The sequence below is a fragment of the Phyllostomus hastatus genome, unplaced genomic scaffold (assembly GCF_019186645.2).
Source record: "Phyllostomus hastatus isolate PE091 unplaced genomic scaffold, TTU_PhHast_1.1 phas_contig_159, whole genome shotgun sequence".
Classification (NCBI taxonomy): Eukaryota; Metazoa; Chordata; class Mammalia; order Chiroptera; family Phyllostomidae; genus Phyllostomus; species Phyllostomus hastatus.
In genome coordinates, this window is record NW_025333640.1 from 38873698 (window position 1) to 38899334 (window position 25637).

At 53.8% G+C, this 25637-nt stretch overlaps 1 long non-coding RNA gene and 1 other non-coding gene across 2 annotated transcripts in view; one reads left to right on the forward strand and one right to left on the reverse strand.

Annotated features, from left to right (window-relative positions):
* Window positions 1–4755: 4755 nt before the first annotated feature.
* On the forward strand, window positions 4756–4859 carry LOC123814238. Its single transcript, XR_006784862.1, has one exon. It is a non-coding gene; the product is annotated as a U6 spliceosomal RNA (small nuclear RNA).
* A 13870-nt stretch (window positions 4860–18729) lies between these two features.
* Window positions 18730–25637, reverse strand: part of LOC123813969 — a 71257-nt gene continuing 64349 nt past the window's right edge. The window contains exon 4 of the long non-coding RNA XR_006784820.1: window positions 18730–18817. This is a non-coding gene — a long non-coding RNA (uncharacterized LOC123813969). The remainder of the gene's footprint in view (window positions 18818–25637) is intronic.

Sequence of the window (25637 nt, forward strand, 5' to 3'; positions counted from 1 at the left end):
ATCCGGCCCCCACCTTGTTTTATCCGGCCCGGCACCTTGTTTCTACCTGGTGGCAGCGCCGAGCTCCTTGCCCCTAGTTGAGGAGCAGTGACATGTATACAGTCCTGAAGTTACATTCGGCCCTTTGAAGGCAACCGCAAGGCTGATGCAGCCCCAGGTGACAATGAGTCTGACACCCCTGCTGTATATGTCCTAGTAGCTTTGCAGTCACGCAAAACTTGCTTCAAAACTGAGCTCTGCTCCTTACCACTGAGTCTCAGTTTCTTCACCTAGAAGCTCCTTCTTGGTGCTACTGCGGTGACAGAATGAGCGAGGGCCACGTGGCTCCCACACACAGGTGACCGGCTGCACTGGTTCCTTTCTCGTCCTTCCATCCCCCGGGCCCACCCTCTGCCCCTCTGTGCACGCGAGTATCTGGGGACAGAGGTAGATATGGCGTCCGAAGCCCAGGCCTCTGACACCGGTGGCCCTCGAACCCACGTCGTGCTGGTGGTGCAGAAAAAGAGCTTGGGGACGTGCATCCTCCCCGCTCAGCAGCCAGCGTCCTGAGTCCCCGTCTGACTCACCAGGCCGTCCTCGCCGAGGGTGTCAGGTACGGACGCTCGGCTTCCTGCACACGCCTGTGTAGGTGTGCTGTTACCAGAAACCCTGCCGAGCGCTCCCCGGCGCGCTACCGAAATGACTGGGATGAAAGAAAAGAAAGAATGAAACAAAGAAATGCAATTGTTTTTATGTTTTACCATCAAGAATATCGTTCTAGTTAAAATGAGACCATCCAACTGAGCACAAACAAATTTACATAAAAGAAGTTTTGACGCTGATTTCTAAACTGACTGGGGTTTACCTGATAAAATCTACAAAGCAGAATATTTATCCTCAAAACACATCAGCTGCACATCATCATTACTCATGCTTTCGCACCCTCAAATATGGCAGATTTTTAAAAAGCTAAATAGGTTGAGAGCTTTTTAGGATACCTGGGCTCCATGCTTAGAGACAGAAAAGTTAGGTCAACTGCTCACTCAACAGCCACCTGTTAGACTACTTAGCTAAAGAGGCTTCTCTGCTGCTTTCAAGTTGAGAGCGTAGCCGAACAGAGGAGAAGCGAAGTGAACACACACACAAAATCACCCTCCAGCAGCTTCCTACCCTCCCCCCGCACCTCCAGCGGCCCCCACCAGCTGCCCCGGCTGAGGACACCCCAGCACCACGGCCACCATTCCCTCGACCACAAGGCAATCTTAGAAAGACCCGCTGTGTGTGCCCGGCAGGGGAGTCTACAAGAGTCAGAGAAACCGTGAATCACTGTCTCTCCGGGTCTCGCCATCTGCAAGACCCACACAATTCCGCGCTGACCTGTCACATTCACAGGTTACCAGCAGCTTCTGTAAGTCGCCTCCGCCAGAGACGGTGATCAGCTGCCCCGGCACCGCCCGTGGCCGGGTCCTGCTCCCGTGCGCAAGCACACGCGCACACGGGCGGAGCAGAGAGGCCGGCGGAGTGGGTGGTGGACTCCGTGCGGACTCTGATGGACGCAGACGCCTCCAGCAGCTGTGACGCGCCAGCTGAAAGGGTCCCAGGAGCTTTGTGTGTGCGTGGAGATGACGGCCGGCCGTCTCAGTGACAGGGCGGCGACACGGAAGCCTCGGGAGTCACTAGTCCAAGTCTCTCATTTCACCGACAAGGAAACATGGGCCTTTGCCTGTGTCAGGAAAAACTCGGAGACTTCTAAACAGGCAGGAAAATAGCACCGGGTCCCCGTCTAGCCCAGCCTTCCACGTTGCCTAGGCCCATAGGTGTTCACAGCCAATCTTTAAGCTACTTGATAACTTAGTAAGTCTTAGAAAACTTAGAGTAATGCAAATATTTCTTGTCCCTGAAAGGCCAATGAATATTTTCACGTGGAATTGAATGGATTAAGCACTGTGGATACTGATAACTTTTACATCCACTTGCAAATTCATTTCAGCATGCTTAATGGCCCATGTGTGTGTGTGCGCCTGTGAGCCAGTAATGTCGTCTGACTGGCTCCTCGCTAGTGAGTGCACGGAACAGAATCGCCACCACCAGCTCAATGCCCCATTTAGCACGTGGAGGGGCAGGCCGGATGGATGCCAGAGTTGTACTTTAGGGGGTCCGGATATGAAGGGGGAGGGGGTGGGCCGGACTGTCTCCTGTCCTCAGATGATTGTGGGAGAAGAAAGGAGACAGAGGCAGCAGAAGGCAAGGGTCGGACGCAGGTCCCAGCGCCAGTTCCAGAATGGTGAGTAAGCAGAGCTCTATAGCTTCCCTGGCACGGCCCGGTGCTCCTGAACCGGTCTGTGGGTGGGAGCCTGTGCACACTCGGGCTGAAAAACCATGGTCCTAGAGGCACTAAACACTTAGAGACTGCTAAAAAGAGAGAGGAGAGATGAATTAAATGGGGCAAGAAGAAAACGCCCTACGACTCTGATCTAGTTCCAGTTCAACAGGAAATGACCCACGGAAAACTCCACCCTGGTGGAGTCTGGTGTGATGGCCTCAACTGCGGGTCCAGCTGGGCAGGACCCCCCCCCCCAACGCCGGGTTTCATTCCCGGAAACTGCCGGAGAGGGTGCTCACGTGGCTGTCCCAGCATGGTCAAGGCCTCGCCCTTGATGCCCATTCTAACAAGGGCCGCCCACTCCCCCCAGCAGCCCCACCTCCAGCAGAGCAGAATGGAAGTCAGGATGGAGCCTTCTCCGACGGGGACCTGTTTATTTTTACAATTAACAAAGAAAAACTGTTAGTCTCTGAGATGTGTTGGTTGGTTTGGTGATTCAGAACTTAAACTTAAAACACGAGTCACTAGTACTAAGAGAGGAGTTGCCCCCAAGCTTCCCCCATCCTGCAGAAGCCAAACTTTTTCACAACAGAAAAGAATGTACCCTTGAAAAGCGCAAGGAGGCAACCTGGGAGCAGGGAGCAGGCCACTGCCAGGCGCCCAGGGCCAGATGAACTTGAACTCTACAGCACACTGACTGCCCCTCTGGTCTTAAAGGTCGGAAGAGTTTCAGTGCAACCGAATGAATGAATGAGATCACAGAAGACTTGAACTCTGTAGATCAGTCGACACTGGCAGCTCCCAAATTCTCGGGCGCTAGGTTCGGCGTCCACTGTGGGGTCAGTGAGCTCCTTTACATTATGTCTGTTGTGACCACAGCAACTGGCTCTGCTGCTCGGTACGGGCTCCAGACCGCGAGGGTAAGAAGCCCACGGCCTCTATGAGAGTGTCAGTGCCCTAGGGTGGCCATGACCAAGTGCCACAAACGGGTGGCTTCAAACAAAACGGAATCGCTGTCTCACAGATCCAGAGGCGGGAAGTCTGGAAGCGGGGTGTCGGCCAGAAAGGCGTCCCGGCCTCTACCCGGTGGCTGGGGGCGACCTTTGTCGCTGCAGCTGCAGGACTGCCTGCACGTTCTGCCATTGTTCTCCCATGGCAGCCCCTCTCCGTGCTGGTGGCCACGTGCTCATGAGGACAGCAGTCCCATCGCACCAGGGCTCCACCCAGTCCCAGCACGGCTGCACGCTAGCGGATGGCGTCAGCAGCAACTCCACTTCCAAATGAAAGCACAGGCGGAGGGGTCTGTCCCTTGACTGGCAGGAGAGGCGAGGGGCCTGGGCTGGCCCCCCTCGGGCAGAAGGGCAGGGGCCGACTTGGAGATGACCAGGAAGGACACACCTGGGTGAAGGGGGGGAGGTCCCGATGAGGGAGGGGCAGACAGCGGGGACGTGAAGTGCAGTAGGGGATGCGGAGCGGCCAAAGAACTCACACGCGTGACCCACGGACACGGACAGTCAGCGGGGAGGGGGGGCTGCCTGAGGAAGTGGGGGGTGCTGAGTGGAGGGGGGGAAGGGGGAAAAATCAGGACAACTGTGATAGCATAGTGAATAAAATAAACTTTTTAAAAAAGGGGGCCGACAAATAGAGCAAGAAAAACTAAGAAATGTCACCTTGATTTTTGTCAACACTAGATGGAACAACGAAAGCCCTTAGAACAGAACACCCTTTGGGTGATCAAGGAAACTAAACTCACACAAAAGTAGGCCACAGGGAAGCGTCAAGGCCAAAGCCACACAAAGGCACCGTGTGCTCTCAATAACAAGTCCTGTTTGAGAATTTTTCACATCTTGTGAGGATGAATTATTTTTGTCACTTTCAAATTTCATGAGGAGATAGAATTCTAAATCTTGACAAATTATGAACAATTTTAATGTAATAATGAATGTAGAGAAAAAATAAAATAAAGTAATTGTTAAAATATTTAAAACATTTACTTTCACCAGTCAAGGCAGAAGGGCAGGGGCCGTTTAATTGGTGACTACGAAAATTATTATAACACTCTAAATTTTTCATTATTTTTCAAACCTTTTCTTGATCCCTAGCCCTGTTTCTCATTTGGTTTTGGCCTTAACTTCAGCCAAACACAGGCTTGAACTCTCGGCCCGTCAGCACTTGGGAAGCACACACCAGTGCCCCTCAGCCGCGTGAGAGCCACGTGAGAGCCACGGTGCGCGTGACGGGCAGCGAGCACGGATTCTCAGGGAGCTGCTTCCTCCGGAAAGAGAGGGGGAGGGGGCCGGTCTGCACACCCTCAACCCCTCTGTCCGGACTCGTCACCCTGATTATGTCTTTATCAGTGACCCACTGCTGTGTAAAAACCACCTGAAAATTCAGTGGCTTAAAACAATAGGCTTATCTATTCGTAATACTGTGGGCTGTGTTCACAGTATTACGTATGTTCAGTGACACATACCCTGAAACTGGAAAAATACAGGGAAGACTGGCGGGACCCATGCACAAGGAGGACATGCAAGTCCATGAAGTGTTCCACACTTTTGAAGGGGTCAGTTCATCCCGAAGCTATAGCAACTGTAAATATAGACACGCCCAACACTGGAGCACCTGAATATACTAAGCACTAGTAACAGCTCTGAAGGGAGAAACAGACAACAACAATGCGATAATGTTATGGGACTTCAATACCCTACTTCCAACAATGGATAGATCCTCCAGACAGAAAATCAGCAAGGCATGTTGGAGCTGCACCCAGCAGACGTTTCTAGAACATCCGACCCACCAGCAGTAGAACACCCATTCTTCTTCTCAAATGCGCTAGAACATGCTCCGGGATAGGTCGTATGATAGGCCGCAAAGCAAGTCGTAGAAATTTTCAGAAGATCGAAATCATACCAATTATCTTTTCCAACCACAGTGATATAACTAGAATCAACAACAAGAGGAAAGTTGGAAAATTTACGCGCATGGGGAAACTAAACAACACACACCTGAACAATTCATGGATCGAAAAATACATAAAGAGAAATTTAAAAAAACCTCAAAACAAATAAAAAGGGAAACAGAGCACTCCGAAATCTAAAGGATGTTGCAAAAACAGTTCTGAGGGGGGAAGTTTATAGCAATAAATGCAAATGTTATGAAAATAGAAAGATTTCAAATAAACGACTTAATTTTATACCTCAAGGAACTAGAAAAACAAACGAAGCCCGAAAATTACCAGAAGGAAGGAAATAACAAAGATTAGAGTGGAAATAAATGAAATGTAGATCAGAAAAACAATAATAAAGATCAATGAAACTAAAAGCTGTTTTTTCTTAAAAAAAGAGAGAGAAGACTCAAATTCATAAAATCAGAAAGGAAAAAGAAGACATTTTAACCGATATTACGGAAGTTTATAGGATCATAAGAGACTGCTCTGAGCAAATGCGGACCCACAAATTGGATAAGCTAGATGAAATCAACAAATGCCTGGAGACATACCACCTGCCATGTCTGAATCAGGAAGAAAGAGGAAATCCTCACACACCAATAATAGGCCACAGAAGTGAATTGGGAATAAAAACCTTCCAACACAGAAGGGCCCAGGCGCAGACGGCTGTAACGGTGATTCTACCGAACATTTAAGGAAGCGTCAGCACCAATCCTTCTCAAACTTTGCCAAAAATTAAAGAAGAGGGAACACTTTCGATCTCCTTCGTTTTAGGAGGCTGTGTTACCAGGATAACAAAGCCAGATAAGGATTACAGAAAAAATAAAACTACAGAACAATATTCTTGATGAATATAAATGCAAAAAATCCCCAACAAAATGTTAACGAACTGAATGCAACACTTATGAAAGGACCCTTACGCCATGACCGAGTGTGATTTAAGCCTGGGTGCAAGGGTGGGTCAAGATACACAAGTCAATAAATGTGATACACCACATGAACAGAATAAAAGATGAAAATCATATGATTGTCTCAAGAGATAAAGTAAAATCATTTGACAAATACAACATTCTTTCATGAAAACAACCCTCAGCGAATCGGACACAGAGGAAACACACCTCAGCGTAACAAAGGTCATGTACGCTGCAACCACAGCTCACCCCATGCTCACTGCAGAAAAATCAAAAGCTTTTTCTCTAAAACCAGGAACAGGACCGGGGTATCCGCTGTCACCATTCACATTCAAAATGGAATTAGGAGTCCTGGCTAGAGTAATAAGCAAGGCGTAAAATAAAAGGCATCCAAAATGGAAAGGAAAAAGAAAACCTGTCATTGTTTGCAGGTGTTACGATCTTATATGTAGAAAATTCAACCGAGAAACTGCTGGAACTGATCAAGGACTCCAGTCAAGTTGTAGGCATGACATCGACACACAGCAGTCGGCGGTGTTCCTGTACACTGACGACGAAATGTCTGAAGAAGATGATGCCGTCCACAACAGCATCAACAACAATGAAAGGCTTAGGAATGGATTTCACCATAAAAGTGAAGAGTCTGTACAATGAACACTACAAGGCTTTGGTAACAGGAACTGAAGACGACGCAAACGGAAAGAGATCTGGTGTTCCTGGAGAAGAAGGGTGAACATGGTTAGTATGTGCAGACAAGGCGGTCCCTACTGAAATGCAATGGCGTGTTCACAGAAGTAGGAAAGGCAGTCCTGAAACCTGCATGGAGCTACAGTAGACCCTGAAGAGTCAAAACGACCCGACAAAGAAGAGCAAAGCCAGAGACACGACGCTCCCTGATCTCACACTGTGCTACAGAGCTCTGGTCTTTACAACAGGATGGCCTCGGCATGAAAACCAGAAGCACAGACCGATGGGCCAGACTAGAGAGCCCAGAAATAAACCCACGCACACACTGCCAACTAGTATTTGACAAAGGAGCTAAGCAACTCAGTGGGGAGAGGAAGTCTCTTGAACAAATGGTGCCGGGAAAACTGGGTAACCACGTGCAGGAAAGTGAAATTGGGCTCTGTCTTCCATCATTCACAAAAGGTAACTTGAAATGGGTGAAAGGCTGGAACATAAGAGCTGAGACTGTGAAACTCCTGGAAGCCCCTTGACTGTGGTGCTGGTGGCAATTTTTCGGGCGTGGCACCAAAAGCTCGAGCAAAAGAGCAAAAACAAACAAGCAGGACCGCATCAAACTAGACGTGTGCTGCACGGCAAAAGAACCAATGAAATGAAGAGGCAGCCCGTGGGATGGGAAAAATGTTTGTGAACCACGTATCAGACAAGGGCTTCGTACCCAAAATATATAAAGAACACTTACAATGACAATGAAGATTAAAAATGGGCAGAGGACAGTAACTCACTAGTTATTTCTCCAGCGAAGATACCAAATGGCCGACAGGTACACAAAAGATGCCCAGTTCACTAAGTACCAGGGAAATGCAGATAAAAACCACAGGTAGACCCCACCTGATGCTGTCGGGGTGGCTGTTATCAAGGAGGCAGGCGGTGACAGTGCTGGCGAGGATGTGGGGGACAGGGGACCCTTGTGCACTGTTGGTGGGGATGTGACCTGGTTGCGGCCCTGACAGGAAGCAGTGTGGAGGTCCCTCAGAACACTGAAAATACAACCACCCTGCGATCCGGCCGTCACATTTCTGGATCCGTGTGCGATGAGCTCAGAACATGGAGAAGACAGCCGTACTCCCGTGTTCACGGCAGGGTTCTCACAGTAGCCGGGATACACAAGCAACCTAGGCGTCTGTCCGGGGGAGAGCGGGCAAAGATGTGGAGGCACACGTGTGTGTGTGTGTGTGTGTGTGTGTGTGTGTGTGTGTGTGAACACACCAGGGACTGTTGCTGAGCCCCGAGAAAGGGACATCCCGCCTCTGCGCCAACGTGGACGGGCTCGGGGCCACCACGTTCGGTGACGTGAGCTGGCACGGAAAGACAGACAATGCACGGTGCCACCCGGGTGCGGAGTCTCAAAATGCCAGGCCCACAGAAGCAGAGAGCAGGCCGGTGGGCACACGGGCCCGGGGCGGGGGACCAGGGAGGCGGGGCCACAGGGCGCAGACCGCACCCAGAAGGTGGGTGAGTGCGGAAGGCCTGACGCGCAGCGTCGTGGTCGCAGCCAACGGCTCTGCAGGGCACACTTCAAGACTGCCAAAGGCTCCGTACGAACTGTTCCCCCACGAGAACGAAACGACAATTACGTGATGTGAGAGAAGCGCCAGCTTCAGCGCTGGCGGTAGTCATACTGAAATAGATAAAAGTGTCAAACCAGCACTTGTGCACCTTACCCTCTCACAGCGCTGTAGGTAGATTACTCATGTGTCTCACTAAAAAGATGCCGTGGGTCACTGGTGTGCCCCGGGCGCGGTGGGGCCCTTCTGCTGGCCTCGTCTGGTCGCCAGCAGCCCAAAGGTCTGAGGGGCGCTCGCTGGCGTGGCCGGTGGCCGGTCTCAGCTGCCCCCGGGCCCTGCTCTCGTGTCTGTTCCCACCGTGACGAAGTCTACCTGGGCCTCTCTGCGCAGGGGCTGCAAGCAAGGGCTAGGGCGGGGGGTGCGAGGCCACTCGGGGTTGAGAGGGTCAGCAGCCGCGGCCATCCACCCCAGGCACTGTGTCCGTCCTCAGGGGAAAGCACAGGGAAAGGGCCGCCCGGCCTGCAGGGCTGGAGGCACAAACCCACCGCTGGGGCAGAAGTGGCTCAGTCCCAGGGCCCGGGGTCTGGGAGGGAGGGGTCGCTGTGACGGCTTTAATGCTCCCCAGATGAGTACGGGGCGGACAGGGTCCAGCGGGGGAGGAACGGGGCGGGTTTGAGGGGGAAGGGCCCGTTGTCCCCCCGCACCCCCGCACAGATGCTGTCAGACAGACGAGTCCCACCAACCCCTGAGCAGCAGTTTCACGCACTGCCAGAAAAACAGCACTAACTTGAACAGTGTTACTCTCTGCTTAGAACTTCATCTTTAAGTCTTCCAAAGTATAATCGGTAAATACGTTGAGCAGTGGTTCTAGATTTTTAGATTCTACTTTGCTGTTAAGCTTTGGTATTGTTGTAGAAAGTTCGGTGAAAGAGAGTTTAAACGTGTTTTTCTCTTGGTGTGGAAAGTCAGTTGAAGACTGTGCCGGGCAGGGGGCCCCGTGTCTGCACGCTCCAGGCTCCCGTGCGACCCCGGCGTGCCCAGGGGAGCTGCAGGCTCGGGTTCCCCCCCAGGGCCTCACGAGTTGGAGACTCCCACAGTTAGATGGTGTGGCGGAGGGCACGACCCCAAGGGGTTGGCGGTGGGGGGGGGGGCCCTAACCATGATTCACTCTGCCTCCGCCACCGCAGGGCCGGTGCTCCTCACTGCTGAGCGAGGCCCCTGACCCATCGCACCCCGTGGACTTGGCTGATGAGTAAGAGGAAAAGGACACCTGCGTCACGGGCAGAGGCTGAGGCGGGGAGTCGGGATGGCGGCAGGGACGCTCGCCGCTGCGTCCGGCCGCCGGGGAGTTTGCTGGGCAGCCGCTCCGAGCCCTCCGCTCTGGGCACGCCAGCACTCAGGAGCGAGACTGGGCCCGGGGCGGGGAAGGTCCGTCTCCAGCGCCAGGCCAGGCGTTGGTCTCGCCGGCGCTTGGGTGTCAGGGCTCGGCTGCTGTGTGATCTGGTCATGGGACCGGGGCTGGGGCCGTGTCCCTCTGGGTGTTCTCATCTTCTCGTTCTGAATCAGGGCGACCTGCAGGTGGAAAATCAGAGCCCGGCGGGGGAAGTGGAAAGGTGGCTGCTTCGCACCCGCTGCCCTCCCTCGGCTGGGGCTTTCCTAGTGCTGGCGCGGCGCTGACAGCAGGGAGCCGCTGGGAGACAGGTGCCCGGAGGAGGTGCTGGCATCTGGGGGACCGTCTGCACGCAGGGATGTGCGACAAAGACCGGCCCACCTGCAGGCCCTCCTCCTTTCCGGCGGCGGTAACCACAGGCAACGAATCTCTCTCCTTCCCTCTCTTCCCCCGTCCCTCCCTTCCACCCCTTCTGCTTCCTCACGACCATGCACTTGTGAAACCAGCGTCATTCCTCCCAGGGTCCCTTCCCACCCCCTTGCAGGGTAAGGAACCTGAGACAAAGAGAGGCCAGCGCACATGCCCCAGGTCACGCGCTGGCAGGTGGTCAAGCCGGGGTTTGAACCCACAGCCTCCCTCCAGACACACAGCACCGTGTGGCATTTGTGCCACGATGTCGAAGCAGCCTGCGGAGCTGGGCCTCCCTGACCCAGGGTCCTCCGCCGAGTCCGAGGTGCCTCCTTGCCGACCCCGCCCACAGGCTGCGTCGGCTTAAGAGCGGAAGGCTCCGTGTCTCTGAACGGGAGCGGCACCGGAGAGCCGCCTGGAGGCCCCGGGCCGAGGACCCTTTGGGGGTTTTATGTGTTCCAATTTTTAAAATAACTCTTTTACCCCCCCAGTAATTCAACGTGATCATTTTAGGTGCTCACCTTTATCACCTCTTCCCAAAGCATTCTACTTAGCCGCCTTAGAAATTGCCCCCCCATCACGTGGCTCACAGGCCCGTGGCGGCAGGTCGCACGGCGTTTCATGAAGTCGCATCACCCCGGTCACACACACGGACGGCGCACACGGGCTCCGCACGAGGTCACTGGGCGCGGCGAGCCCTGAACTCAGACGGGGGAGGCGCTGCAGGCGGGGGGCTGTCTCCCAGGTTCAGGCCAGGACGCGTCGGCGAGCACGTTCTGCTAGCAAAGGGGCAGCCTGGGTCATCGGCGGAGCTGGCCGGTTGGACATCTATCGGGAGCTTCTGCTGGTCAGATTCCGCAGTCCGGCAGCTGCAGCCCTCGGCCACCACCCGACTCGCCTTCCGCACGCCCCCCTCCTCCGTCCTCCTGCCTGCGTCTTACAGACCATCCGGGAAGACCACACGCAGTCCCCTGCTGCACAGGTGTCCGCACCGCCCTGTGTTACAGGACGCTTGGTCCACACCCCCCCGACTGGGTGCGAGCTGTCCCTGCGCACACCCCCACCGTGTCACAACACAACTTGGCGTGCCCAGCAAAGTGTTCCTTGGGCAAGAGAAGGACGGCCCTCGGGTAAAATCCCCGTGGCGCGCTTGCAGGGCTAGGCTAGTTCGGCACATGGAGCCAGCGTGTACGGAGGTGCCCGTGGCGTTTGCAACGTCCAGGGGAGCCGAGCGTGCAGAGCCGTCCATCTGTGCGCTCTCTTCTTGCTGCCCGGGAAGCAACAACGCCTTCATTTACCCACCGAAGTCTGCACTTCCACAAGATCGTCACACTGCACCCCTTCCCGGTTATCCGCAGCGCTCGGGGGGGGCCAGATCCTTCTCACCCGCCCACGCTGCCCGCCAGGAACCCCCCTCTCTCGCGTGTGCTCCCACTGATGACCTTCCACCTTCCAGATCCCTCTCCGGAGAGGAGGCCGACCAGCCAAGGAGACCATGCACCCAACGGAGACCCACACGCCCTCGTGCGTTCCTGGCAGCGACCGACCGCCTATCACGTGTGGCGGCGGACAGGTAGAACCACGGTGAGCAGTGGGCTACGCCATCGAGGTTCGGGTTCATGCTTTCTATCGTGTTCACACAATGACGAGACCCCCTAATGGCGATCTCTCGGAACGTGCCCCTCTCATTAAACTGCGAATGACTGCATATGCCACCAACATCCCTAAAGGATCCCCGAAGGACTTAAAAAATTCAAACTACATGTGAAACAGAACAAGAGAAAGAAAGGAATTTGCTCAAGGATTTGGGTCCCTCTTTCACCTCACCAGAGTTCTGCATTTGGTCCATGGTGTTTCTTAATCTAAAAGGCACAAGAGATACATACTTTTTCATCGGTAAAGGAAAGTAAGCTTGTGTAGCTTCAGGACTAAGTCATTCCTGATGCAGAGTTCACGTGCTGTGAAACTGCAGGTTACCACCTTTCGTAAGTCAGTGGGCACAGAAGGGAAGCAAAGAGGGCCCCAGAGTCGGGGCCTGCAGGGCGTCGCGCCCCCTTAGGAGTGCCCGGACGCCTTCCCATTTCATGGCCAGGCTCTCAGCCGCCACCTGCCTGGGGGTCGGAGCCTGCTGGTAGCTCTCTCGGCCCGCACTGCTGGGCACGCCGGAGACGGACTGTTGGCCATCACAGAAACGACTTCTCATCGGGGAGGACTGAGTCTGCCCCACCACTGAGCTTGTCGAGGCACTTACTCCTCCGGTTTTCCATTTCCTCACTTATAAAATGGATATAATAATTGGAAAAATGTAACTGAAAATTACCCACCATAGCACCTGACATGTATTAGATTACAATAAAAGATTTTATTATTACTGGTTTTCTGAAAACAAAACAACCAAAAAACCCCAACAACAACCCTGAACAGACAGACCAAACTACACTAGCAAAACCTCTTCCTCCTGCTGGCTTCTGTCCCTCTGACGTGGAGATACACCGGCCCCGTGGCCCCGGGACGCCTGGGGTGCCTGACAGCTGGGCACTGGCCTCTCCCGCCCGCCTGGCCACACCATCTCCTCGCTGTTTGCCGTGTCGCTGACACTGCAAGAGCTGGCTCTCCTGAGACTGCACCTCCACCCTGTTGAAAGGGCAGGGTCCCCAGTGCAGCACCGGGCAGTTTTGAGGGGCCTGGAGCCTCCCTCGGCACCACTGCTTGCTCGTCCCTCTGTGCCTCCCGCTCCTCCCTCTCCTCGCTCTGCGCTGCCGCCTCGGCTCTGTCCCGGGGCGGCCGCTGCTCAAGGAGCGGTGCCCGGTCCTCTCTTTATACAGTCTCCGCTCTCACCGAGTAATTCCATCCACAAATACCTTTCTTTTTACAGAGTAATTTCATCCACAAATATCTTTTTTTTATTCTCAACCGAGGACATGCGTACTGAGTTTGGTGGGGGTGGGTGGGGCGGGGGGAGAGAGAGAGGAAGGGAGAACCAGTGATGCCAGTGAACATGGGTCAGTTGCCTCGTTTGCACCCTGCCCGGGGACTGAACCCACAACCTGGGTGTGCGTCCTGACCGGGAACCAAACCCGTAAACTCTCGGTTTACCGGAAGGCACTCCAACCACCTGAGCCTCACTGGCCAAGGCAATCAACAGGTGTCTTTACGGAGACGCCTCCCACACCTCCCTTTCTATACCAGATCATGCTCCAGGTGCCCCCTGCAAAATGCGGCACTTCATCCGAACGTCTAACAGATACCCCAGACCCAACGGCCTGGCGCGCATCCGCTTCCCCGAATAGAACCCCCTGTGCGAGCCGCGAACCTGTGCATCATCTTCGCTTCCTCCTGGCCTCCCACACCGAGTCGGCGCGACGCCCTGCCGGCTCTTCCTCTGCCTCGCAACCCCCCACCACTTGTCGCTGCTTCCTGGGTTACTGGGACTCTGCCGACGCCGGCTCTCCCCGGCCCCAGCCCACTCTGCACGCAAGGCACTGTTCTGGAGAGCGCTGCCCTCGCCAAGCCCTCCCGATAACCCCCCACCTCAAACACACACACGGCTCCTGACATCTGTGGGGCAACGGATGCCTACTGGTGTCGCGGGGCTAGAGCACTAAAAGTGGGTTTATTCTGCCCTTTTAGACTTATGTACAACTCATTATTAAGACGGATATGCACTGAAATAAAAATAGTCTACTCATAATTCGTAAAAGCCCATGGTGTTTTCAGACTCCGGCCTCTGTTCCCTATCTTCCCTTGCTTCTTCCTTGACTTAAAAAACAAAACAAACAAACAAACAAACAATCCACGGTTTCTTTCGGGCATATCCACTTCCCTTGACATCAGTCCATGTGTTTGCCGGGTCCTGTGTCCGACACCAGGAGGACAGCCCGGGACCCCAGCTCGGCCAGGCAGTGCACCGACTCCTCTGTGGCCACAGCAACTGCTTCCAGGGGGGTGGGGGGCGCGTCTACCCCATGAGAATAAATCCCAGGGGTTGGGGAGATGGTCCTGGAGGAGGAGTCAGGGTAAGAGTGACGAGGCTCCGCGGCCCTTCAGGTGGGAGCTGGGGAGCGGTGAGGCTTGGGACTGTGGGGAGGTGGGGGTCTGCTTTCCCCACGTCCGACCCAGCGGGGCCACTCCCGCACCTCCGACAGAATGGGGGGCCGAGTGAGGAATGAGTCAGCACTAGAAGCTTAAAGCTTAAAGGCAGCAACAGAGGACTGCTCTTGTAACAAACAGTTTGATGGTAAGACTCTCTAGCAACCCCATGGGTGTGTCCGGTCCACTGTCTGCTGGGGCTGCAGGGGCGGAGCTGTGAAGTCCTCAGAACTCGGAGGAAAGACTTTTACCAGATCTGTCAGCCAGCAAACTTGCGATTGGTTTTTAACACCACCGGTAGAGTCGAGGCAACGATTCCCTCTCTACGTCCCCATCAATGCAGGGAGCCGGGTTTGGGTTCGTAAAACCTGAGAGTGTCCGGCTAGGCCAGGGGGAGAGGGGGAGTGTGGCTGACACGGTGGGTAGGGGACGACTCCACTTCTTCCGATGAGGCTGAAAACGGGGCTCGGGCGGCGATCTCTCCACCGGGAGCATCTGGCCTTCGGGGATGGTTAACTGCATGTGTCAATTTGGCTAAGTCACGGTACCCAGAAATTTAGCCACACACTGTTCTAGGTGTTTCTGTGAAAGTATTTTTAGAGGACAGTGACAGGTGAGTCATCAGACACTGAGAAAAGCAGGTTCCTGGCACTCTGTAACACGGGGGGGGGGGGTCCCCCATCCCAGCAGTCGAAGGCTTTCATGGACAGCTCGGCCCGAAGGAGAGGGAGTCCTGCGTGCCTGTCACCTTTGGGCCCGAACCGTGACACTGACTCTCCCGTGTCTCTACCTTCGTCCTCTGTCTGCCCTGCAGCTGTGGGGCTTGCCAGCCTCCACAACCGTGCAAGCCGAGGCCTTACAATAAATCCCTCTCTTTCTTTAAACACGTATGTGTCCTGCTGGTTCCAATTGTCTAGGGGATTCTGATCAATACCCTAGTCGACACAAGTCTGGAAATTTCCCCGAAGAGTGAGTTCATGGTGTCTCTTCCCTGGCGCATGTCCTGCGTACCTTGGCGGGCAGGCCGTTCTAGTCCACCTCCGCCCCCCTTGGAGAAAGATCGTGGGTGTTGTCGATAGCCAAGGGAAAAGGACAGATGAAGCCAAACATAAGATTCATTCTGACAGTTATTAATTTTGTAGTACAATGTGTGGTTCCTTTGTATGAGCTAGTTTTAATACTCTCCAAAAATAAAAAATATAATAAAAGAAGGAGGCAGCAGAGGAGAAGGAAGGGGAAGAGAAGAACGGAAAGAAGGAGAAAAAGAATGAGGTTAAGAAGAAAAGGAAATGAAATTATTAAAATGAACACGAAGTCTTTTTTAAACGTCTAAAATAAGAAAAAGCATCCGTCCAGGATGAATCAATAAGTTGGCCAAGCCCTTTTCTAGTAAAATGATATTTAGTTGTAAGAAAAGCAACCACAAAGGGTTTTTTTTCTTTTCTCGCTCTCTCTTTTTTTAAAAAAAAATTATTTATGATTCGTACATTGTCTATTTCAAGGTCTCGTTTGAACTTTCTACACTGAATCATGCCCACAGCTCATTTTCTCAGTAACGGCAGTGAATCACTCTGTCAGGGTGTACTGAGTGTTCCTCGGCGTTCCACGCCTGACGGACCGGCCCAGCGTGGCCGTGCACAGACACTGCCGCGCATCGCGAGAGGACCGCCACTCTCCACAGAGCTGAGCACTTGAATGAGATACAAGAGGACACTGTCTGATTACTGACATTCCCGAAAACATGCCAGTTGTTGTCACGGTCAGGAAGCAGAGTCGCACAGAGTAAAAAGTCCTGAACTGGAAAGCAGAAGACCTCGGCTCTCGTCCCAGCTGTCACCACCGGGGTCCCTGTGGACAGACCCAGCCGATGTCCCTGAGCCTTGGGCACGGCCTTATCCATAGTCTGGGAACGCTATTCTGAGCACTGAGAGAGACAGATTATCTGCTGTGACTGGTGTGGTCCGGAGTGGGGTTCGTGCACACCAGCGATTTCCAGCCTCTGTCATCTCAGGGCGCACACAAACTCATCACTGAAATTCTGTGGCACACCCAAAAAGTACATTTTTGCCGATCTGACAAAAAATAGGTGTAACTTTGATTCATTCGCAGTGGACAGCTGTTGTTGTATTGGCTGTGGTCACTTTTTTTTTTCTGGACAAGCTACAAGGCCCCTGCCCCTGACTAAACAGTCCGCGGGGTGTTGCGTGTTTCACAAGTCCCTGCCGCGCCTGGGGAACACCCCTGGCACACGCAGACGCCACCGGGGGGAGGTGGGACCAATGGCGTCCTGTGCGGGGCCAGTGCCCACGGAGGCGGTGCGCGAGTCGGAAGACCCTCCAGGGCCTCGGCCAGGCTCGCGCTAAGAACAGGCCGCACGAAGAGCGAAGGACCCCTCTGGGCCAGTGGGAAGGGCTGTAACTGGGCCAGCGCAGCTTTCCCTGCACCCCGGGCTGGGGGCGGGGTGTGGGAGGTGCGCCATACGACGTGGGCCCGGAATCAGTCACCACTGGACGAGGCCACGTGGCCTGGGGTCGGTGTTCTTGCGGATGGCAGGTGGCAGAGGGATGCCTTCGAGGGAGGGGCCCCTGGCTGGCAGAACTAGAACATCCGGGAGGCCGGCTTCAGAGGGAGCCCCGATATTCCAGGAATGCTGTCTCGGGAGGGGCAATCCTCGATATCAAGGAAACCAGTTGTCGGCAAAACTCGCATGTCTCTGCATTGCAGAAAGGATAGCGTAGCAAAGGACTTAGCACTGAGTGCTTGGGGACTGTGTCTTCAGATGACAGTTGTCACTATGCTTACTGCTACCATTGTCATCATGGAGTTGGAGAACGCGTGGGGAAATTAAAGTGTCTGGCAGAGAAGGCCCTCTAAGGCTTATTTCCGAATTATTCTTGAAGCTATTTAAAGCACTTGGTTTTCTCTGGATGAGCAGAGATCCTGCGCCTTCTTGGAGCTCGCATTAAGTGAACTACACCTGTGGGCGGGGCGGGGCAGCCTGAGGAGGGAGGCTCCCAGAGCAGCGAGGTGGGGGTCTGAACTAAGGACCCCCTCCCCGTCGCATCACCCAGTAGTCCACGTGCACCCTGTGTGTGAGCCCAAGGGTGAACATGGGCACCTGTGACCAGCCCAGGAGCGTGTCAGTGCGTATGCGCTCACCCGTGCACATAAGACATCACAGGAAGGGGTCTCAGAATCCCGGCGCAATCCAGGCAGTGAGCGCAGCACGTTACCCATCTGACCTTGCCTAATACTCCTAACAGTCTCCTAAGGCCGAGCCCTTCCTCCCGTGCGATGCAGGAGATGGGCAGAAAGCTCAGTGAGATCCCCAGCCGGCGGACCCCCGCCCACGTCCCTGGGACGCTGGCACGGAGTCCCAGGCGGAGCTGGGGCGCACGCCTGGCTCCCTGCAATGGTTCCCCGGGGCCTTGTCTGCGGGATGGGGCGGCCAGCTGCACTGAGCGAGGCCGGCCACGCTGGAGGGCTCCTCATCAGACAGTCTGCACTGCCTCTGGCCACACACTGCTCGTGCCACTACACAGCAGACACACAGGCAGCTGGGAGCACCACGATGTGTCACGGGCCTGAAGGCGGAACTCCTGGCGCCCCTGCCGAACTCCCCTGAGACCCGGGCTCCCCTCCCGCCGCTCCCCCTCACTCCACACGCAGGCGCCCACCAACGTTAAGCCCATCTCCTCTGCTTTAAATCGGACATGTTTCTCTGTTTAAAATAGCATCTCTAAGCTTAATAGGATGTCAAAATATTAACTGTGGTACTGACTCCCCCAACTCTGTAAGCCATAAAAACACAACTAGGCAGAAAAGAGGATTCTTGTTAAAGTGACAAGATTTACATGCTTTTTGAAACTAAAGAAGAAAGTTCAATTGGGATCTTCGTATCATTCTCACTAATTCTTGTTTCATCACTACAGAATTAGTGGGAAAGAAAGTGTTCTTTACGCAATCTGTCACTTCAAGTACGTTCACCTTTAATTAGAAATATTTCCAGTTAATCAAAATTAGGTCACACCAAACTTTCCAAAATATCACACTTCAAATTTGGGCTGATTTTTGACATCTCCATAACATCAGTAGACAAAAGGAAGAATACTCCTTATCGTGAATTTCAGCAGCCTTTATTCAGAATAAAACTCCCACCTTCGCCACAGCTCCCAGCGCTTCCTCTGTGCGCTCATCAAAGGGGGCCTTTTTGAGAGAAGCGTTCAAGGAATGTATGAGTGGGTTCCAGGCAGTCACCCACTCCCTCCTCTGATGGTTAGGAGCCCTAGCTTTTCACAAGCAAAAACATCACATTTTTCTGAGCGTCACGAAACCTGAATTTCGAACGGGAGGGCTCAGAGCCGCAGGGCCGATGGCAGAGGTGGGGCGCAAGAAGCCGGGCGGCGCCCCCCGCTGCCGCGGCGACTTACCCGCGAGGTGCTCTCCCGCGAGGTGCTCTCCGCCGGTGCGGATGCTAAGGGGCCGCCTGCACAACTTTCCGCTTGCGTGGAATTCCATCTGTTTAATCAAATCGAAACAAATTGTAGTGTCAAGGTCCTTGTACCTTGAAAGATTTCCTTCCCATTATCTCGTTAACCCATTGCATCATTCAGAAGAATAAATACCCCAGCTCGGCACACAGGAAATGTAACAAAAAAAAGAAATACAGAATTATTAAGATACATACATGTAGGCAGCACACACGCATGCACGAAAGATAGGGTCTCGTAACAGAGAAGTCAATAATTCATTAAGCACATGCAATAATGTTTGCCCAGTGCATTTGAAATTGTGAGACTGCTAATTAAAATCTGGACTCTTCCTGTCATTTTTCAAAGACGGGACAAGCCAGAGACCACCCCGAATGTGTGCTGGAACCGTGCGGCTGCGTTCTGAACCCCTCACAGCACACTTCACGTGCAGAGAAAAGGAGCCCCCTCGTTTCCCTGTGGCTGCCTCGCCCTCCTGGTGAGCCCCGTCTTGTCGGAGGAGGGACGTTCAGACACACCGACATGAACGTGATCTCAACAGTCCCCTTTGGGTCTCAGTTCCAATCTAGTGAAATGCAGTACGATACCATCAAGTGGGAGTGATTTCAATGGTTTCTTCTGGGTGATTCAGTCCTTCGTGAATGCTCAGACTTTCAGAGCTCTTTCTTTCCTTTCGGGTAGCAGCTGGGTGTGTGAGGGGCCTTCCTACGCTCTTTGGGGCCTCCCCGGCCACGCACCGGCTGGTGTTATCTGAGATCGGGTGCTCGGCTTCTGAAGTCCGAGGCTGCTGGGACTGGCCCGCGTCCTGCCAGCACGGCCTGAGACCAGGGCTTCCTCCTGGGAGCCCGGCCCTGAAGGCTGGCTGCAGCCTGGTTGCAGAGCTCGCTCTGCTCTCGCCGGGGGGGGCTCTGCCCAGCTGGGCAGCCGGCACCAGCGCCTCCTTCCACAGCCCTGCCTCTGCCCACAGGAACTTCTGAAGGCTCCGTGTGGACTGAGTGCCAAGGGCAGCCCTCGAGGGCTAGCTCAGGCTTCTCCGCCAGTGTCCTCCACTGGCACAGCCTCCCGAGCAGACCTGTCCCCGCGGGGACTTCAGTGGGGGGAGCGGCCAGGGCTCCCCTCACCCGCCTGTCCTCCCCCACCCATGCGTTCTTCGCAAGTGCTTTTCTCACTCCTCCAGCTTTCTAACCCCAACCCGCTGCCAAACCTCAAGATCAAGTCACCAGGTCGGGCTCTTCCCGTGTCAGCAGGACAATGCGAGTTTTACAAAATCGTTGTATTTTTCAATAAAACCAGGCTTTATTGTCTCAGCCCCCCTCCCAATACCCTACTTGGGTTTTTAGAAGGCACACAGTGACTCTCATTCTTTGTACTCCTGCCACAGAAAGTTCCAGCACAGCAGCCCCCACCCACTTGAACCCCAGGTCTCTCTGCAGGTACCAAGCAGGAAAGCCCAGGGGCCCTTCCCCGTAGGATGCAGCCGAGGGCCCTGTGCCAAAGGGGCTGCAGTCTCCCAGAGGAGTCCCACTGTGTTCTGACAGGCGGCCCAGGGTCCCAGACTCGCCCCGGCCTTCCAGGGCGAAGGAAGGAAAGGCGATGGACTATTGGACACCCGAGAGAGTTGTTGATTTCACTTTATTTTAAAAGACTGCTTTCTCGTTCCTGCTTGGGTATCCTAAAATCCCTTAAGTCCCTCTCCATATTAAGAAAATATGAGTTAGAGTTCTTTTAATCAGGAGGACATGCAAAAAAATTGACACTCCACTCTGCATTTGGGAGAGGACCTCAGACTTTATCACTGAAATCAGATTTTGAATTCATTCTTTTGAATTCAATATGAGGTTTTTGGTAAGTACCTAAGACTCTGCAAATAATTTCTTTGATAAAAAAAAAAATTTTAAAAGCCCTGTCAAAACAAAAGTGTAATTTGATTGTGTATACAACCCTTGAACTTAGGAATTTTTAAAGGAGTTCCTTGAACTTCCTAGAATCATACGCAATTTTTTTGTATCTGCATTTTTGTGGAAGAAAAATATTAGCTTTCATCTACTCATCAAACTGGGGATTTTTAAAAATTCTCACCCAAAGACATTTTTTTAAATTCCTTTTTAGAGAGAGAGGAAGGGAGAGAGAAGAACATTGCTATGAGAGAGAAGCATCGATTGGCCGACCCCAGTAAAGGCCTGGCCTAGGGATCGTAAGTGCCTGGACCGGGAGCTGAACCCGCAACCTTTCCGTTCCAGGGTGACGCTCCAGCCAACAGATCTGATGCTGGCCCGGGCTCGGACTGGGGTTCCGATTCCCAGACAGGTTTGGGATTCCTGTTGTGCTTTAATCAGTTACTGGAGAGAAGTAGACAGAAATAAGTATTTGAAAAGGTCCTTATTCTGAGTAAATTATCAGTCTGCTAAAGGAAAATAACTGTGCAAATATGGAAGTTCTCCTTCATAGGAGGTGTACAGGAAATGCGCAGACTCTCGCCGTCCACAACCCTTGCTGCCCACTGGGCAGAGGTCAAGCTCCTCCGCACGGCGCAGAATGTCATCGACAACCGCACCCCGCCCAGCCCGACCCTTTGCCCTCACTCTGCGTGTGAGCCACATCCGAGCCTCACTTCCCTCTGGCTCTGGCACGCACGGCCCAGCCTCTCTGCTGACAAGCCCTCTGCCTGGCGAATTCCTACCCACTCTTCACTGTCTCCTCCCTGCGTGGAGTCAGGCCCCATCCCCACGGTGCGCTCGTGGCATTGCAGTGGTTCCTCCCACGTCCTTACCCACTGGCACCCGGGCGTGACCCGGCACCGAGATGCTACCGTCATCCTGTCTCCCCAGGACTGAGCACGTCCTGGCACACAGGAGACACTCAGCACTCGTTGGTCAAATTAATAGCAAAACGAGAATTCAAGGGAGTCAGCGAAGGACTGTGGCAGGTGGCAGTGGAAGGTGGCTCAGTGTTCGGACAAAGAGACTTGAATTCACTATATTCTCATGAAACTCTCTAGAACGATCCGCCTCATCCCAGCCAAGGTCTTCACCCACGGTGGGGGACAGGGGTGAGTGACAGCAGCTCAGGCCTCGGGGCAGAGGGCACCCCTGATACCGATGCCTCCCGCCCACCCTCTGCTCCCTTGGCCGGCACCGTCCCCGCTCCTCTCGTCTCTCTGCTTCCTGCTCCCACCACCTTCCCGGTCGCCAGGCCACAGCCCACCCCCCTTTTCGGAAAAGGGCCCGTGAAGAGCACCAGGCCCCGGGGTGACACCAGTCCAGGGGACAGCCCCGGGCACTCTTTGACCACCTGGCTCTCAGGACCTGCATGGAGATGCTGACAGTTTGCAAAGTGCTGCCACTATGTCACATGTGTCTTCTCATTTGATCTGCACTTGGGGTAGTTTTCTCAGGTTAGCAGATGTAGGGAAAAAGCACGGCAGCTTAAATCATCGAAGGTGAGGAGCCCGGCAGGGCCGAGCCTGGAGCAGGGGCTTCTGACGCCACGTGCCCTTGGAGCTCACCTTGGGGGGGGCGGGCAGGGGTGGAGACAGCTGAGGGCGTCTTCAGTATAAGCAAAAACGTTAGTAAAAATGTTTCTGTTGTTCTAAAAGTAGTAAGTACACAGTGAAAGAAAGACCATACAATGAAATACAAATGTATCCTTCCCTGCTCCACCCCCAAAACCCATCCCTACTCTTCCAGGGTAACCACCACGGAAGCTCCCATTTCCTTCCAGAAATGTCCTGTGTGTCTATGTGTGTGTGTGCGCGTGTGCACATACGAAGGGAGACCCCCCCAACTGGAATGCACAAAAAATTGTGTATTTACTCTCATATGTTTAAACTCCATTCTGTTCAAAGTGCTCTCCGTCTGATGCAATACACCCATTGAGACGTTTTTCCACTGCTCAAAACAGTTTCTGAACTCGTCGATTTTGATGCCTTTTAGTGCCTCTGCCTTTCTTTGTTTTACCTCTTCCACATCAGCAAAACATTGCCTTTTGAGGACTTTCTTTCATCCGGGGAAACAAACACAAAAAAGTTGCTTGGTGTGAGATCAGGTGAATAGGCCGGTCGGGCATGGGGGTCCTGCTATTTTTCGTCAAAAACTGCTGAACCCTCAACACAGTGTGGGCAGATGGGCGCGTAAGTCACCCATCATGAAACGGGCAAGTGTGTTGAAAGTCTTCAAAAAAATTCACTGAAGCCGAATGCAGCCTCTTACCACAACACCAGCTGGTACACTGATACAGGTGTGTTCCTAGAACACTCACCAAGTGGGAGAAGCCTTTACTACAAGGGACCCGCCTTCCAGAAGATAATTCTGGTTTTGGGGGATACCCCCTCATATGTGTTACACAGAAATATTACATATGTGTGCACAACCAGAAACGTACAATACATGGATACACATTTACCTACAAATTATAAGACCATTAAAATACAGAAATATAACCATCTAAAATCACACTTATGCCTGCATGTGTACATATGCATACATAAAATAATTCTATATGACATCATCCCTGTGTGTGTTGTTTGTGTGTGTGAGTGCACGTGTGTGTGTATACTCACATGTGTATATAATCCATATGTAGGCAACCACAGACCTAGCACCAGGTGTTAGGGGCGTGGCTGCGGATGGAGGCTGGCGCCATTGCTTCTGATGGCCCGCCGGCCTTACTGAAGTCAGTCCGGCAGCAGTTACTTTGCTGGGAGAGAAGACAGCTCCCACGCAGTGCCAGGTCCAGGCCATTTGGGCAGCATCTTCTTCCTTAGGCTAGTTTGGTTTGTGGGTCCCCTTATCTGGTGACCCTCAGAAGTCGCTCTGTTGTGACAGCAACTGACTGTGACCATTCGGACTCCAAGACCTATTGCTGGGTCCTTTGAAACACCCCCTCCAGGGCTCCATGGGCTGTCTGGGTGGAGGCTGGCTGCCTGCTGACGCCCCCCGGCCTCCTGCCAGCGAAGGGGCGGTGCTGACACGTCTGGATGGTCTCTGCGGCCGCGGCTCACCCCTCAATCCGGGGGCACCCGCAGAGCACATCGGAAGCTGTCGCCAGGGAGAAGGGAGAATGGAGCAGCTCACCTGCAAAGTCTCCCCGGACCCCGGGGGCAGTCAGACGGCCCTTCTCATGGAGTCACTGTGAAGGGCGCCCTCCGCCCTGGACACCTTCTGGAAGCAGACCACTTGTTTCAGACCTCCCGGTTCCCTTTTCTATCCTCACACCCAGAGCGCACCCCTGTGTGTGCCAGCTGCCAGGCTTCTGTCGGGGGCCGGCGTGCTGTTTCGTGTTCTGGAGCTCCCACTCGCGATGCCTGGCCTGCATTCACCGGGGGAGAGCAGGCTAAGCAGCCGTGGCAGTGGTGTCGTGGTCAGGGGCAGCTCCCGGAGAAGGACCGACCCCTTACCCTGTGTCGGGGGGAGAGCGGAAGCATCAGAGACATAGGTTTTGACCCGGTTTAGGGAAGAACTTTCTAATCGAAAGTTTTCAAAACATGGAAGAGCCCCTCTGTAAGGCAGCGCGTTGGCTGGTGCTGGAAAAGTGAGGACTGTCCTGGACGGAAGGACGTCTTAGGCGATTTCCAAGCTCACTGACATCTCCTAAGAGCGCACTTCTGTGGCCAGCGGGTGTCCACGGCGCCCGCCCAACCAAACCCCCTGCAGCAGGGGGCACGGGCAGAGGTCCTCATGAACTCCGGGGGCCTGCGCTACAGGGTGCTTGAAGTGTGCTGGTATGGCAGAGAACTGTACTTTTAAAAACTTACTGATTTTTAATATTTCATTCACAGTTGACATGCAGTATTATTCTGTGTTGGTTTCAGAGGTGCAGCAAGTAGTTAAGAAATCGTGTCCTTCACAGAGTGCCCCCGCTGCTTCAGCACCCACCTGGCCTCCGACCGGTTAATCTCAGTTAATCGGGATTTAAAAGCCACAGAAGGCTAAGGGCTGCCCTGGGGGCTCCGCTCTGACCCCGTCCTGAGTTCCTGGCCCTCCTCCCCGTGGCCTGCCACACGATCATCCATCATTCGCTGCCCTGGCCACTGCCTGCAAAACTGCCCCGTTGAGCACCCGGTGTTGCATTAGAGGAATCATCGCACCTCCTGAGAAAGAAGCAGAACCGCCCTCTCAGAAACATGGACTGTGGAAGAAAGAGTCAGAACGGACAGCAAATGCAGTATCGCCAGGCCGGAAAGTGCACACAGGCCGTCGACCGCGAGGCCACAGCACGAACACCGGTGGTCCGAAGAAGCAGGAAGGTGCGCCCCCGTGGTGGAGGCGGCCGCAGCGCTGCACGAGCTCAGGCCCCACCAGGCTGCGCCCCAAGGAGGATCCTTCCTGCCCGCCCGCACGCTCGGGGCTGCTGGGTTCCTTTCCCATACGGGTCTTCAGAGAGAGATTCAGCATGAGGCTATAAAATAACCTCAGGCTGTGTGTCGCTTCACCAGCAAGAGGAAGTTGTTTGACTTAGAAGTTATCATGTCAGATCAGGAAGAGGCCTTGGAGATTATATAATCTAACTCGTGTCTGTTGTACAGAGACGCAGACTGAAGCCCAGAGAAGGCAGGTGCTGGCTAAGGCCCTGTGGTTATTTAACAGTGGAAGATTTCACTTGTGTAAAACCAACAGTTAACACGTAGTGAATAACAGATAGCTCCCCATCTAAAATGTAACCTTTTTCTTAAAAACAAAAACAAAGCAGTGCTTCCCAAGAGTCATCAGCTCTGAAGGAGTGTCCAGGTCTTCGGGGACAGCTTGTCAGGGGACGGGGGACGGTTCCGTCCTCTCCTGGGTCTGGAGAGAGGGGCAGAGCCTTTCATGGGAGCCCCGCTGGAGCTCCTCGTGCTCCCCTTTGCTAGGCCC